This window comes from Oryzias latipes, chromosome 14, assembly GCF_053564925.1.
Source record: "Oryzias latipes strain Hd-rR chromosome 14, Olatipes_Hd-rR_3.1".
Taxonomy (NCBI): Eukaryota; Metazoa; Chordata; class Actinopteri; order Beloniformes; family Adrianichthyidae; genus Oryzias; species Oryzias latipes.
The window spans coordinates 28,351,892-28,367,568 of NC_136250.1; the positions used below are offsets into that span (position 1 = coordinate 28,351,892).

The 15,677-nt window shown below is 41.7% G+C and overlaps 1 long non-coding RNA gene across 5 annotated transcripts in view; it reads right to left on the reverse strand.

The window, feature by feature from the left end:
* The window catches only part of LOC105355690 (uncharacterized), a 64,834-nt gene that overhangs the window by 4,879 nt on the left and 44,278 nt on the right, over window positions 1-15,677 (reverse strand). The window contains exons 1-5 of one of the 5 annotated variants that reach the window (XR_013647474.1): window positions 5,675-6,840; window positions 3,858-5,596; window positions 3,318-3,432; window positions 754-3,235; window positions 499-666 (exon numbers count right to left, since the gene is read on the reverse strand). This is a non-coding gene — a long non-coding RNA (uncharacterized LOC105355690). Of the gene's footprint in view, window positions 1-498; window positions 667-753; window positions 3,236-3,317; window positions 3,433-3,857; window positions 6,841-15,677 lie in introns of those variants that run through there. The other 4 variants (XR_013647472.1, XR_013647473.1, XR_013647476.1 and 1 more) reach the window with 4 other exon arrangements.

The window sequence follows — 15,677 nt, forward strand, 5'->3', positions numbered from 1 at the left end:
CGACACACGTTTTGGGATTTTGGCTAAAAACTGCAAAATCATCATTAAAAGACCACACTTTGAAAATTGATCAAAAGATGTCTGTATTTCACTACTAAAGTAATCTTTTAAAGTTCTACTGTATTTATTCTTATTCAACCAAGTGCCACCAACTGCTCTGAAAAACCGTCTTCTACTGAAAAAGATTTGTTTGTAAAGCTTGTTTGCTTTGTCTTTTTATTTCTTTGCACTTTCTTGTGTTTTTATTTCTCTACTAAAATAATTTTCTTGTACCAACTACAATAATGCAGACTTCTGCTTCCCTTTGTTCCTCAGTGATGGTGGATTCATTCACTTCAGTTTTAAGACTTTTGGTTCGCTAAGCAAGCAGTTTAAGACCAATAGTGGCTTTCACGGCTCTTCACTCTGAAAACTTTGTCAGATTAATCGAACTGTCCTTGTGTTTTTGCTTCTGCGTTGTGCACCTGCACCCCTTTGAATGATGGGTCATTTACTTACTTTGTGCTGTTTAGTAAGAAGTCTCTTTTCCACAAATAAATCAGATAAATCTGATCCCTTGAATCGATTGAAGCAATAATCTGATCGGCACTTCGTCCTCTGCAGGCAGAGGCAGCTGAATCATCCTCTGACTGTTCAGGTTCTGCTACTGACCTGATCCTCTCGGTCCTTTTGGGTACAAACACATCAAACCTTTGTTTCTGAATCAAAGTAAGTCAGTCCAGAAGAACCTTAAATATAAAATAAAGTTTTTACCTTGCTGATCTCACCCACAACATCCATCCATCTTCAGTACCTGCCGAATCCCTTTGGGTTTACGGGGTTGCTGGAGCCTATATCAGCTTCTGTTAGGCAAAAAGTGGATACACCCTGAACAGGTTTTCAGTCTGTTGCAGGGCCACACAACCACACACACTAACATGTACACCCACGCACAATTTAGAGTCTAGTGCCCGTAGAAAACCCCTGCATACACAGGGAGGAGATGCAAACTCCACATAGGAAGGGCGCAGCTGGGATTCAAACCTGAGACTTCTCACTGTGAGGCAAGAGATCAAACCATTTGACAAACCAGAGTAACAGTAAAAACCGTCCCTGTGCAAAAACAAAGGTTCCCTACGGTGGCCCTGAAGTGCAAACCATTCAACAAATCACTCGATACAAAAACATTTTTAAGATCACAGCAACAATTTAAAAAGCGTATTACATTTTAGAAAACAAAACAAAATTTCAGAAACCAAAACATAAAAAAGAAAAAAGAAAAAAAAGAAAAAAAGATTTCAGAAAACAAAATTAATTTCCAGAAAAAAAAGAAATATTACAAAATGAAAACATTTCAGAAAAAAAAATTAATTTCCAGAAAACAAAATGAAATTAAAAATAATGAAAACATTTCAGAAAAACAAAATGAAATATTAAAAAATGAAAAACATTTCAGAAAAAAATGAAATATTAAAAAATGAAAAACATTTCAGAAAAAAAATGAAATATTAAAAAATGAAAAACATTTCAGAACACAGAATGAATTTCCAGAAAACAAAACGAAATCTTCAAAAATGAAAAACATTTCCAAACCGGAAGAAGCAGGTACTATGGGACAACGCTGATTGGATGATGATGTTTGTCAATCATTTGAACTGAAAAGTATTTTAAATGAAGCGACGACGGATTTTATCGTCCAAACAACAATGTACCATGATAATTCCCGTATTTCCCATTTACATATTAAATCAAAAATGCAGCAAACAGATAATGAAGGTTTAAATTATTTTTTGAATATTTCGTCTGAAGCAGAACGGTCACCCAGAAGTAGTTTGTGTGGATGACGTCCGTTCTGCAGGTAAACAAAGAAAGGGACGGTAAAACGTTAACATAAACGTTAATCTTTGAATATTTAGCGGATGTGATGACAGAACGCACACAGAAATATCAACACCAACCAGGTTTACAAATGTTTCAAAATGTTGTGAGAGGATTCTGTCTAAAGCAGCAGCTGCGAAGAAACGGGTGTTAAAGACGGCGCACATCAGGAAATGCAGTCCCGCCATCCACTGATAAGGTATGGAGGCACATTTGTCTGGGTCTCAGAATAACATTTATGAATGCTTCTTATTCACACTATTAAGATCTGTGACTTTAGAGTGTGTCAGTGCACAGAAACATGACAGTAAATGACTGGATGTGCACATCATCAGACACGTCCAGGTTTGTAACTAAAGGTGGCAAAGTCTGTAGTGTAAAATAAATCTTTAAAAAAAAACGTTTTAGTCTTTCAGGCAGAGGAGGAATACCAAATTGTTTTAGAATGTATTTTTTATAAGACTGAAATAATGTATTTTATTCTGAGTTTGGTGTTTTGACCCCTCCCTAATGAATTTCTGGTTTAACCCATTGTCTCCTCATTTTGATGAACTCAACTTTTTCCTGAATGAAAGATGAACGGTAGCCGATGTTTTTCTGTCAGGGATTTTTAATTTATTAATTTATCTCTGTCAGGGATTTCAATGGAGCTGGAGTCCAGTGCAGAGGAAGCTGCAAGCATGTACAAGCAGGAACTGGGGTCCCTTACCTGTGCATCTTCCTCTGGATGTGATGGTGAGCAGCAATGTGGACAAAACTTCCCTGACATGACTCTTTTTGATAATAGTTGTTAAACACAAACAGACTTTTCCCAGATGCATTTTTTCCTCTAATGAATGTGACTGACAGGTACGCTGAGTAAATGCTGATTGTAAACGGAACAAAGAAGCCCATAAAGGAAAATCCACAACTGTTTCTTTGTTTCTGTTACTGAATAACGTATTCATGTTAAGTTTTCAATAAATATACTGCATTGCTATGAAACAAATTTGTTTATTTTCATATCCATTATTACAATCCTCACGTCAGCATTCAGTTTTTTCATTGACAAAAAAACATTTCTAAACAACAGCTTTGAAAATCAAACATCATCTTTGTTAATAAAGCTTTAAAACCTAAAATGGTAAACATGGAAAAACTCCTAAATGAAGCAAGTCTAACATGAACATTTTAAACTGGAGTTTTGCTTAAAGGAACATTAAGTTGTTTGGAGTTGTACAAGTGTTTGATGCGATTCCTCATAGATGTGATTTCCAGATCATCAGCCCGACGCTAAAGCCAGGAATTGTGCTTCGTTTTTCACTCCCCACTGCATCATTTACAACTAATCAGCAGCAGGTTAAAGACGCAGCAGGTTAAAGACGTTTTTTTAAAGGACCTGCAATTTAAAAAAAAAAAATTAGATATTAAGGTTAAATAATATTTATTGATTACATTGCACATAAATCATGGGGACTTGCCTGTACACTGCACAATGATATGAATGACTTTAGTCTTTTTGTATTCCCATGTAGAGCTGCCATCTGTTCTTCTGCAGCACAAACCTTTCTGGAACTTCGCTTTGAGAAACTTCACCTGCAGAAATATCACATGTTAATTCAATTAAGTATTTTATAAACTGTAAAGTTCATTCTTAAGTTTCAGTATATGTGTATATGCATGGTTCTAAAATATACAATGCACTTAAATATTATTTCCCATAAGAACTTGTTTACTGATTTCAGTCTTAAAGTCGATTTTTAGCAACACTGATGCCATATAATTACTGTAATTACTGTATAAATCACAGAATCAGGCTGGCTCGGAGCTTTTTCTCTCATGTTGTCACCGAAAACGGGAACGGCTATCATGTGAAGACGGTTCGTCTCCATCGGGTTCTTTTTGCGCATGCGCAAGATAAAAAGAAATTATCTTTTCAAAGCAGTACTTTAACATCCTAAAATTAACATCCTTAGAGACATGTGACTGACAAAAGAAAAGATCACAGAATTGATTCTTACCTAAAGATGATTGACAGCGTGAACCTCGCAGCCGTAGACATTAGCGCACAGCGTTCAAAGTAAAAGTGCTTACACACTACTTCCGGGTGACCGTGTGTCAGGCGAAATGTTAAAAAAATAATTTTAAAGTTCATTAACAGTTTGCTGCATTTTTTATTTGATATATAAATGGGAAATACGTGGATTATTATAGTACATTGTTGTTTGGACGATAAAATCAGTCATCGCTTCATTTAAAATACTTTTCAGTTCAAATGATTGACAAACATCATCATCCAATCAGCGTTGTCCCATAGTACCTGCCTCTTCCGGTTTGGAAATGTTTTTCATTTTTGAAGATTTCGTTTTGTTTTCTGGAAATTCATTGTGTTCTGAAATGTTTTTCATTTTTTAATATTTCATTTTTTTTCTGAAATGTTTTTCATTTTTTAATATTTCATTTTTTTTCTGGAATTTTTTTTTTTTCTGAAATGTTTTTCATTTTTTAATATTTCATTTTTTTCTGGAATTTTTTTTTTCTGAAATGTTTTCATTTTTTAATATTTCTTTTTTTTCCTGGAAATAAATTTTGTTTTCTGAAATGTTTTTTTTTTTTTTGTCATTTTTGTTTTTCAAGTTTTGGTTTCTGAAATTTTGTTTTGTTTTCTAAAATGTAATGCTGCTTTTTAAATTTTTTTTTTTTTTTTTAATTGTTGTTGTGATCTTAAAAATGTTTTTGTATCGAGTGATTTGTTGAATGCTTTGCACTTCAGGGCCACCGTAGTTCCCCCCCTCAGAAAGATACAAAATTAAAAAAAGCAAGACAATTCAAAAACGGAATTTCACCAACCAACACTGTAATTGCAGCAATCAAAAATGGCAAATGTGTTTAAACATATTTTGTTTACTACACTTATTCATTTATCAATACATTGATAAATGTTTAGTCCGAACTTATTGGTTCAAATTTCAAAGAAACCTAAGAATTCAACGTTCCTGTTATCATTTTCCTGATGTTGCACACACGATCCGAACGTTGGGGGAAGACGCAAATGTTGAGTTTTAAAGGAAAACTTTATAGTTTGATTTGGTGTAGCAGGAAAGGCAACAGTATACATGTTCATAAGGCTCAGACATCCCATAAATGATGGTTTTTCTGAAGGTCATGGAGGTCATCCTCGTTTTTAGATCTGTGGGAGGTACCTGCAGGTTGCAGCAGGTTTGGAGGACATTTCATGTCTTCACTTTTCTCTGAAAGTCACTAATTCTAAACAGATAATAACACCAAGAAAATCAAATCAATTGAATTAAATGTCGTTAGGTCGGAAAAATCAATTTTCTCTCCTTTCCATCAAATCCTGTCACAATCTGATCAGACACTTTTAGAAACCAGAGACGCCACAGAGGGAAACCCCATTCACCTGTGTCTTTTCCCTGCAGAACAAAAGTGACAACAAACCTTAATGATGGTAGATGGAAGTAGCAGCTTCAGATGTGACACATATGAGTCCATCATCTGCATAAAAGTTTATTTAAATAACCTTTTTTGTGTTTTGGTTTAATTACCTTATACTTAACACTGAATGATGATGCTGCACCAAACAGAAGGACTTTACATTTTTCTGTGAAACATTCACTTAGGCCAATCAAGAAGTCATTTACCTTAAGAGATGCAACAGTCTGTCCAACCACCACTCTACTTTGTCGTGACAACAGGACGGCGGGACCTGAGCCGACTCTCCATCCGAACCAACAACCAGCTGAATTTATGAGGGAAACTAATAAATAATGTTTGTGCATTAATCATTAATGGTGGCTGCTGAAAACTTGTGGCTCACCTCAACAACATAAATTATCCATCAGATTTAAATCAGGCTTCCAGGACGCCGCACTGCAGACCACCTTTTGAGGGTCTCTGACCAGGGGAAGGAGTGACGATCCTGGCAGCTCGTGGTTTGGTTACAGTTTGGACATGGTTCCTCATCTGCTGCAGAAAACACAACATGACAGCCACTTAACCCCCCCCTATCATATACTGGCTTCTCAAGAGATAGACCGTGTTTATTTATTTAGCAGCCACCAGTGGGTTTTAGCTTTCTTTGCCTGTTCAACATGATTTCATTGTTGATTCTTCTGCAAAAAAAAAGTAAAAAGTTTCTTTATATGAAGACGTTTGGACTCTGATTTGCGCAGCATCTGCATAGATTAATGCAATATTGTATTAATATTGTTGTCCTAAAAATGTAGATTTTCTTTTAATATGATTATTATTACCTTGTGCAATAAGTACCAAGGCGAATGCAACTTACTATTAATATGTTTGAATTAAACTTAATAACAATAACAGTTAGTTCTTAGTAGGCTGCTAGAAGTTAGAAGCTGGGGAAAGTATGGTGCACTGGGGTTCTAACCTCTATTCTTATCTATATCTACTCTCCTCTATTCTTGATCATTTATTTATCGTTCAGTTCTCTTCAGGTCTGACATGTCATTCATTCTTTATTCATTCACCTTCTAAACCTGCTTTGTGCCTTTCGGGGACACGGGGCAGCCTATCCCGGGCACCCGTGGGCGAAGGCAGGGGACGTCCTGGACAGGTCGCCAGTCTGTGGCAGGGCCACAATCACACACCCTCCCACATTCACACCTAGGGACAATTTAGAGTGACAGATTAACCCATGAAGCATGTTTTTGGACAGTGGGAGGAGAAAACATACAAACTCATCCACAGAAAGGTCCCCCATTGGTGATTCTGTTTGAACCGCGGGCCTTCCTGCTGTGAGGCAAGAGCGCTAACCACTGCACCACGTGACGTAACATGTCATCTTTGGATAAAAAATGCAATTATTTAAGCAATCAGAGTTCCAAAGTCTAAAGGCAAGTGTAATTGGGTAAATGTAAAACCAAACGTGGTCATTTTGTCCACTAGCAGAAACAGTGAAGTCTGATTGGTTCAGCTTCCGTGGCGTGGCTGTGCGGCGGATTCGGGGGTTTGGGGGAAGCTGAGTGTGAACGCTTCCTCAGCATTCCCACAATAATTAGTTTCACAGGGGCAGTGTGTTTAAGAACGATAAGCTTTGCTTTGGTTGAAGAGGAGTCAGCAGATGAGTGCAGCTGCTTGTTATCTGTGCGGAGCAGAGCGAAGGGAACATACTGTACTATCCTAATAACTTTGGGGGGGGGGGGGGGGGGGGGGGGGGGGGCTGCAAGCAGAAAATTATAAGTGCGGATCAGAATCTGCCGCGCAATTTCCTGCACACACTTCTTTTAGAGTTTGTCAGTGCATTTGTAATCACTCTTAAGGAAAAGGGGGGTGGGGGGGGTGAGCAAAGAGGGCTTTTGAAGACATTGTGTCGCTGCAGCTTTCATGTCTGCTGCTGCTGCATTCCCAAAAGAAAACACACACGTTCTGCAAGACACGAACAGGCGGGCGTCAGCAGGCGTGGGTCCTCGCATCAATCCGCGCCACCATCATTATGCACGGCGCATCACGGCTGCAGAGCTGCTGGTGACGCAGCGCGGCGGGATCAAGAGGAAGTGGCTGCTGGGAACTTCATCTCAGCCGCATGCTTCAGTGAAACCGCCGTTCCAACTCAATACAACTGACGGTCAGAGGTGTATTCTGGGTAATTTACCAGGGGAAGCACGTCTGAACTGCCTTCTGTGGATTTTATGAAAGAATTACTTTAAATGTTCAACATCAATATTTTGCCAAAAAATACGTGCTTTTTTTTCTATGATTTAATGCAACATTTCACTTGGAATCACAGTTGCGATGAAGAAATGAACCAAAACAGTACTGTTAATATCTCACTTCTTCTTTTAGTCTCTAGTCTCAGTTTAGTTTCGAAGGTCATCAGAAGACGTCTGACATTTCCACCAATGTTTCAGCCCAAAACATGTCAGAAAATGTTCTAAATGTAGCTTTTTTTTAATTTCAGCGGTGAACAGTTGAGTGCTGAAATACAGAAAGTGTCAGACAGCCCCTGCGTACAATTCTGCATGTTGCACGTATGAAATGGCGGTCTTTCCTGATTCAGGCGTGACATACGTCATACATAAGTGTTTCTTGCGTTCGTCGATGTGCGCAGATGTCCGTCGAGGTTTTCTGCCGACGGGTCGTTACGTGAATTCAGTATTGAGTTGTTTAAAAATTTTGGTCGGTTGAGAATTATGCAGTGTAACACGTATTTTACGTAGTTCATACGCAATTATTAGATAAATCATATGCAATTGTGTGTGATTTTTGCGAGATGCATACATAACTTTGTGGCTTTCCACAACCGTTCCACGTATGTCTAATGGACTTTTTACGCATACACCACTGATGTATAACTTTTAAATCGGGGCGGCCGTTGGACAGTGGTAGGGCGTTCGACCTCCTTTGTAATATTGCAGGTTCAATTCCCGCCTTGCCCGCCAATGTGTCGAAGTGTCCTTAGGCAAGACACTGCGGAGCCGCCACCAGTGTGTGAATGTGTGTGTGTGTGCATGGGTGAATGGGTCTGTGACTGTAAAGTGCTTTGAAGAAGGTGTGTCGTGGGTTCCTCATGGAAATAAAGGCAGAGGAGCCAAGGTGAGAGTTTCTAGTTTAATTTAAGAACCTGAGCACAACAACTGCTCCACATAATGCCACATCAGCATACGACACCCTCCAACTCTCCCCGTTTCCTGTAACACTTCTTCTTTTAAACCATAAGCCCCTCCTACTGGGCGTTGCTCTTCATTAGTCCAACAAAAAAAGTTTTACATTGTTTTCCAAAAAACATAAACAAACATATGGAAAACAACAGTTTCATCCAAAGAAACATCATCTGTTATTTACAAAGAAATTCCCAATAATCTTCTTTAAAAAGAAAACACAACTTCAGATGTGTCACATGACCTGGTCTGTCGGTCACTACTTCCAGGTCAACAGACTAAACTAATGATGATGGCGTAGTGTATGCATGAGGATTAACAGTCGGCAACCCAGTGTGCACCCAGGGATACCTGCAGAGGAACAGGGACGGAGAAAAAAAGGTAAGGTCAAGCAAATGAATGGCGTGATTGTGAGTCCGCGTGTGCGCGTCAATGCCCACGTGTGTGTGGGTGCGCGTGTGCATGTGTGAGTGCAAACGCAGCATCAGCTGACGGTGCTACACCGTCACAAGGTGGAAAAGCGCTATATACGTATACGGCATTTGCCATGTCGGGTATATGGCGCACATATTAAAATGACGTGATTGACGCACAAATCACTAATCAATTACATATAAATAGCGCAATAATCACACAAGGTTCATGTTCTATTTTGATTTATGTGTTGTTTTACATCTTTTCTCAATTTTTCCACATATATTCACGTATGACCAATTATCATGCATGCATGCAATATGTGCAAAACGTACGTAGTGGCTGTGTGACGTGGCCTCAAGCCTCAGTCACATCAACCAATATTAGGGTTGACCTGTACAGCTGCTGCAGGATTCTGGGTGTGAAGAGGGTCGCATAGAGGCCGCATTTTAAGGGGAGTGCAGGTGTGTCTAACAGTTCCCCTGACGGACACATCATGAAAATGAAGCGTTCCATTGTAGTTCCTGTAGTAAATGTATCGTGAAGTATTTCTAAGGATAATGGAAATCACAAACACTTGTGATATAAGGGTGATGTAACGCCACACTTGGTCAGGTGCGAGTACTGGCTCCTACTGACCACGCACAAATGCTGCACACACGAGGTGTGCACGTGATATGCAAGTGCCCGTAGGACGTCCACACATTCTACTGTCTAATTGTCTAAATTTCTTCATTTTCAACAGTCATGCTGCACACAATCATCACGTGAACGAAGGCAGGTTAAAGTCCCACTGCGATCCAATCGATTTTCAAAGCCTTCCCAGCGGTCTTTTGATTAGGAGTTTTAGCCAAAATCTAAAAAGCTTTATTGTTTAGGACAAATTGTCGGCAGAGCAGCAGGAGTTTATTGGGGGCCGGTTTAGCTCGTGCTGGTTTGCGGTGCCTTCCGTCCGTGAAACCAGGGTTCGATTCCGGGCTGCTCCTTATTCCCTTCTCTGCTACTGTGCCGGTCCCAAGCCCGGTTGGATTGAGAGGGTTGCGTCAGGAAGGGCATCGGGCGTAAAACATTGCCAAGTTAACCATGCGACTTGTCCTTGAGGGAGGGTTGTTTCGCTTTGGAGACCCCTGATGGGAGGAGCCAAAAGTGCAAGAAGAAGAGTCGTGGGTGGGACCATTGGCTCGGAGTGAGCCAGCCCCTACTTCCCATCATGCATCTGTTTGCACTCTCCCACTACCTTACAGCCCCTCCCACTACCAGCCTAACACTACCGTTGGAGAGCAACGTGGGAGCTATCCAGCTGTACAAGTTTGATCCAGATTCCAGCTCAGACGAGGAAAACAAAGACGCTCATGGATCTTTTTGTCTGCAAGTGGATTCATCAGAATGGAGCGGAGCAGGAAGCACCTGGCTTGTAGGTTTTACGTCACATCTACAAGCTTTTTCAAACAACATTTATTCTTCTGCTCCTGATTCACAACGATTTAAATAAAGAAATATTCAAAAAATTTAACTTTTTATCTTAACTTTATTTTTTAAATATGTCCTCCATTATCCAGAAAACGCCACAGGAACATGTTAAAAACACCAAAAACGTGATTTTCAACAAAGTGTTTTTTAAAATGTTGTTTGATTATCTTTTCCTTTGAAAACTACCTTCATGCAAACCTTCTGACTGTTGTGGCGTAGAAGTTGTTTCCAGACGTTCTTCTTCTTCTTTCTCTTTCGGCTTTTCCCATCAGGGGTCGCCACAGCGAATCATCCTTTTCCACCTCACTCTATCATGGACATCTTCTACCCTAACATTAGCCAACTTCATGTCCTCTGTTAAGACATCCATGTATCTCCTCTTTGGCCGTCCTCTTGCCCTCCTGCCAGGCAGCTCCATCTCCAACATCCTTCTACCAATATATCCACTATCCCTCCTCTGAACATGTCCAAACCATCTCAGTCTGGCTTCTCTGACTTTGTCGCTAACACAGGCAACATGAGCCGTCCCTCTGATGTACTCGTTCCTTATCCTGTCTAACCTGGTCACTCCTAAGGAGAACCTCAACATCTTCATCTCCGCTACCTCCATCTCAGCCTCTTGTCTCTGTCTCACTGCTACCGTCTCTAACCCATAGAGCAGAGCTGGTCTCACCACTGTCTTGTACACCTTTCCTTTGAGTCTTGCTGGCACTCTTCTGTCACACAACACTCCTGACACTTTCCTCCACCCGCTCCAACCTGCCTGCACTCGCCTCTTCACCTCTTTTCCACACTCCCCATCACACTGAACTGTTGACCCCAAGTACTTAAACTCCTGCACCTTCTTCACCTCAGCCCCCTGTAACCTAACGCTTCTACCTTGATCCCTCTCGTTCAGACACATGTATTCTGTCTTACTACGACTGACCTTCATGCCTCTTCTTTCCAGAGCAAACCTCCACCTCTCTAGCTGTTCCTCCACCTGCTCTCTACTCTCACTGCAAATTACAATGTCATCCGCAAACATCATTGTCCAGGGAGATTCCTGTCTTACCTCGTCTGTCAGCCTGTCCATCAGCATAGCAAACAAAAAAGGACTCAAAGCTGATCCTTGGTGTAGTCCCACCTCCACCTTGAACTCCTCTGTCTCACCTACAGCACATCTCACCACCGTCATACTTCTCTCATACATGTCCTGAACTACTCTGACATACTTCTCTGCCACTCCAGACGACCTCATACAGTACCACAGCTCCTCCCTCGGCACCCTGTCATACGCCTTCTCTAAATCTACGAACACACAATGCAGCTCCTTCTGACCTTCTCTGTACTTTTCCATCAACATTCTCAAAGCAAAAATGGCATCAGTGGTGCTCTTACGGGGCATGAAACCATACTGCTGCTCACAAATCCCCACCTTCTTCCTAAGCCTGGCTTCCACTACTCTTTCCCACAGCTTCATTGTGTGGCTCATCAACTTTATTCCTCTATAGTTGCTGCAGTTCTGCGTGTCACCCTTGTTCTTAAAGATCGGAACCAGAACGCTTCTCCTCCATTCCTCAGGCATCTTCTCACTCTCTAAAATCCTATTGAACAACCTTGTTAGAAATTCCACTGCTGTCTCTCCTAGGCACTTCCATACCTCCACAGGTACGTCATCAGGACCAACGGCCTTTCCGCTCTTCATCCTTTTCAGAGCCTTCCTAACCTCCTCCTTTCCAATCTCTGCTACTTCCTGCTCCACAACAACCACATCTTCCTCCCTTCTTTCCCTGTCATTTTCCACGTTCATCAGCTCCTCGAAATACTCCTTCCATCTTTTCTGTACACTCTCCTGGGTTGTTAGCACCTTTCCATCTCTGTCCTTAATCACCCTTATCTGTTGCACGTCCTTCCCATCTCTGTCTCTCTGTCTGGCTAGCCTGTACAAGTCCTTCTCTCCTTCCTTTGTGTCTAACCTGTCATATAGCTCATCGTAAGCCTTCTGTTTGGCCTTTGCCACCTCTCTCTTCACTCTACGCTGCGCTTCCTTGTACTCCTGTCTACCTTCCTCAGTCCTTTCTACATCCCACTTCCTTTTAGCCAACCTCTTCCTCTGGACGCATTCCTGTACTTCCTCATTCCACCACCAAGTCTCTTTACCGTCTTTCCTCTTTCCAGATGACACACCTAGCACTTTCCTACCTGTTTCCCTGATAATCTCTGCTGTAGTTTCCCAGTCATCTGGAAGCTCATCCTGACCACCCAGGACCTGCCTCAACTTCTGCCTAAATTCCTCACAAGTTTCTTCATTCTGTAGCTTCCACCACTTGGTCTTCTTTTCTGTTTTCCCTCTCTTCTTCTTCCTGGCCTCCAGAGTCATCTTACACACCACCATGCGGTGCTGTCTGGCTACACTCTCTCCTACCACCACTTTGCAGTCAATAACCTCTCTCAAATGACCTCGTCTACATAGGATGTAGTCCACCTGGGTACTCCTACCTCCACTTCTGTATGTCACTCTATGTTCCTCTCTCTTCTGGAAGTAAGTGTTGACTACAGCCATTTCCATCCTCTTCGCAAAGTCCACCACCATCTGTCCCTCCAGATTCCTTTCCTTCACACCAAACCTGCCCATCACCTCCTCATCACCTCTGTTGCCCTCACCAACATGTCCATTAAAGTCTGCTCCAATAACAACTCTCTCTCCTCTGGGGATACTCTCTATGACCTCATCCAACTCACTCCAGAATCTCTCCTTCACTTCTAACTCACAGCCAACCTGTGGCGCATACCCACTGACTACATTCACCATCACCCCTTCAATTTCTAACTTTAGGCTCATCATCCTGTCTGAGACTCTTTTCACCTCTAGAACACTGTTTACAAACTCCCCCTTCAGAATCACTCCTACCCCGTTTCTCTTCCTATCAACACCATGATAGAACAGTTTGTATCCTCCTCCAATACTACGTGCCTTGCTGCCCTTCCACCTTGTCTCCTGCACACACAGTACATCTACCTTCCTTCTCTCCATCATGTCTGCCAGCTCTCTGCCTTTCCCTGTCATTGTGCCAACGTTAAGAGTCCCTATTCTCAAACCTATGTTCCTGCCTTTTCCCTTCTCTCTCTGGCCACGGGCCCTTCTGCCTCCCCTCTTTCTTCGACCAACAGTAGTCAAATTTCCACCGACACCCTGTAGGTTAACAGCATCGGTGGCGGTCGTTGTTAACCCGGGCCTCGACCGATCCGGTATGTCTAAAGTGTTGTGGATGATTCGCATGGTTATTTTGGCAATTTTTACGCCGGATGCCCTTCCTGACGCAACCCTCTCTATTTATCCGGGCTTGGGACCGGCACAGAGGCAACTGGCTTGCAACCCCTGTGGCTAGATTTGTTTCCAGACGTTCATGTCACTTTCTAATCTAAAGTTAAATCTTTTCATCCTCTGAGGAAAAAAGTCTAAAAATGTGAAAGCGCTTCAGGAAGTGTCTTGGCATCGTCGGCTTCTGTGGATCTCTGAACAAAAATAACATGAATCAGAAAAGATGACAAAGCTGAGAGCCTGGCACTCCTCCATGCAGAGCCTGCTATTTGGCCTTTTGTCATCTGGACAAGCGGCTGAGCGGCGCACAAGGGCTTTGATTTGAATTCCTTTCTGTGCATCCAGTCACCTTTTCAGAGACACGAAGAGCAAAGAGCTCTCATCAGGCTCAAAGAGGGGGGGAGAAAATGGTTCAGGAGGAAGTAGGATCTGTGAATGTCCTCATTTTTAGCTTTCAGTCCTAAACCATCAGTCAGCCGTCTATGTGTGGACAAAACTGACCAGAAACTTTTGAACATCGATCGATGGAGCGATAAAAATCCATCCATTTATATCTTATTACCACTTAAACTGTTTAGGTTGGCTCATTTTGTATTTCTGTGTTGTTGCCAGTTGCTGTTGTAAGTGAATATGTGTGAAACATTAGGAAATGATCGGCCTCCTGTTCCCTTTGCCTCTTTTTTCTGTTTGCGATTCACAGATTTCCACATCGGATCGCATTCCTACGGTGGCCATGAGGTGCAAATCACATCATCGAATCATTTGACGCAACAATATTTTAAAGATAACAACCAGAATCAAAAAGCAAAATAGATATTTAAAAAACAGCTTTACATTTCAAAATAAAAGGTTGAGAAAAATCTGTTTTACAGGTAAAAACATACGCTATGACCGAACTCCCACACTACTCCCTCCCTATTAAAAAACAATACAGTGTGGGACTAAGCAGTGCCATGGATTTTAAAAGCAATTCGGACACCATGCTCACTTTGGTTTTTTGTTTTTGAAACGCCGTTTTATAAATGTCACCGAATTTACGAAGTTGATGGTTTACCAAGAAAATACATTTAAATATATTATTCCTGCACAAAGTGTTCAAATGCAATGCATTGTGGTCTATATTTTCCAGATCTAGAGTGCATCGATGCACACTGGTTTTTTGCAGACTTCTGGGAAATTTCTAGGGCACCGGATTTTGGAAATGCAGATTCGGACGGCACTAGAAAACGGCAAAGCCATTATATGGTGAGTAGTGACGGAATTGGGAAACACACACAGACTGACACCTTCATCAAAGCAGCTGTTAACACATCAGGGGAAGCAGAAAATCTCCTGATCCTGTTGGAGGTGGAGGAAGAAGCAGCAGAAGCAGGGATCTCTTCTTCATGGACTCATGATCAGAACCGTCTGAGTCCACCAGCCTTCTGTGCAGCAGGTCTCTAATTCCCCCCCCCCGCATTGGTTCCATCCATCACCAGCTCTCGTGTGCCGTCTCTAAATCAGTTTTCCGTTCAATTTCATTTAGGTGGAGTCTGTCACAGTTGCATGTCCCGAAACCTTCACTGACAGGCGGGGGCAGAGTCCTAAAATCCAATTCATGAGGATCTACTAAAGATGTTCGACTCGACCACGTTTCTCCCTCGGCTTACATCCCCCGGACTAAACCATGACGTGGTTGCTCTAAAGTCTGATCAACAGAAAAGGAGGCTCGTCTGAAAATGTGAAGCAGAAACAGAGTCTCTGTAAACACACACAGACCTTTATACGTCCATGAAACTAGAAGGAAAGTAAAGACAAACTGGCTGCAGCTTCTGGATCAGCACAAAACTCCAGGGAAGTTTAGAAGGAGCCTCAAGGTGAAGCTGCAATGAAATGTCTGAAGCTTAAAGGAGTTTCCTGAGTGAGGCTGTTTCTCTGCATCACACTGACTTTCTGCTAAATGCCACACTCTTCAAGTCCATACCAACTGACACTTTTCCTTATTACTTATCCTGTAGATGTCCTCCTAGAGC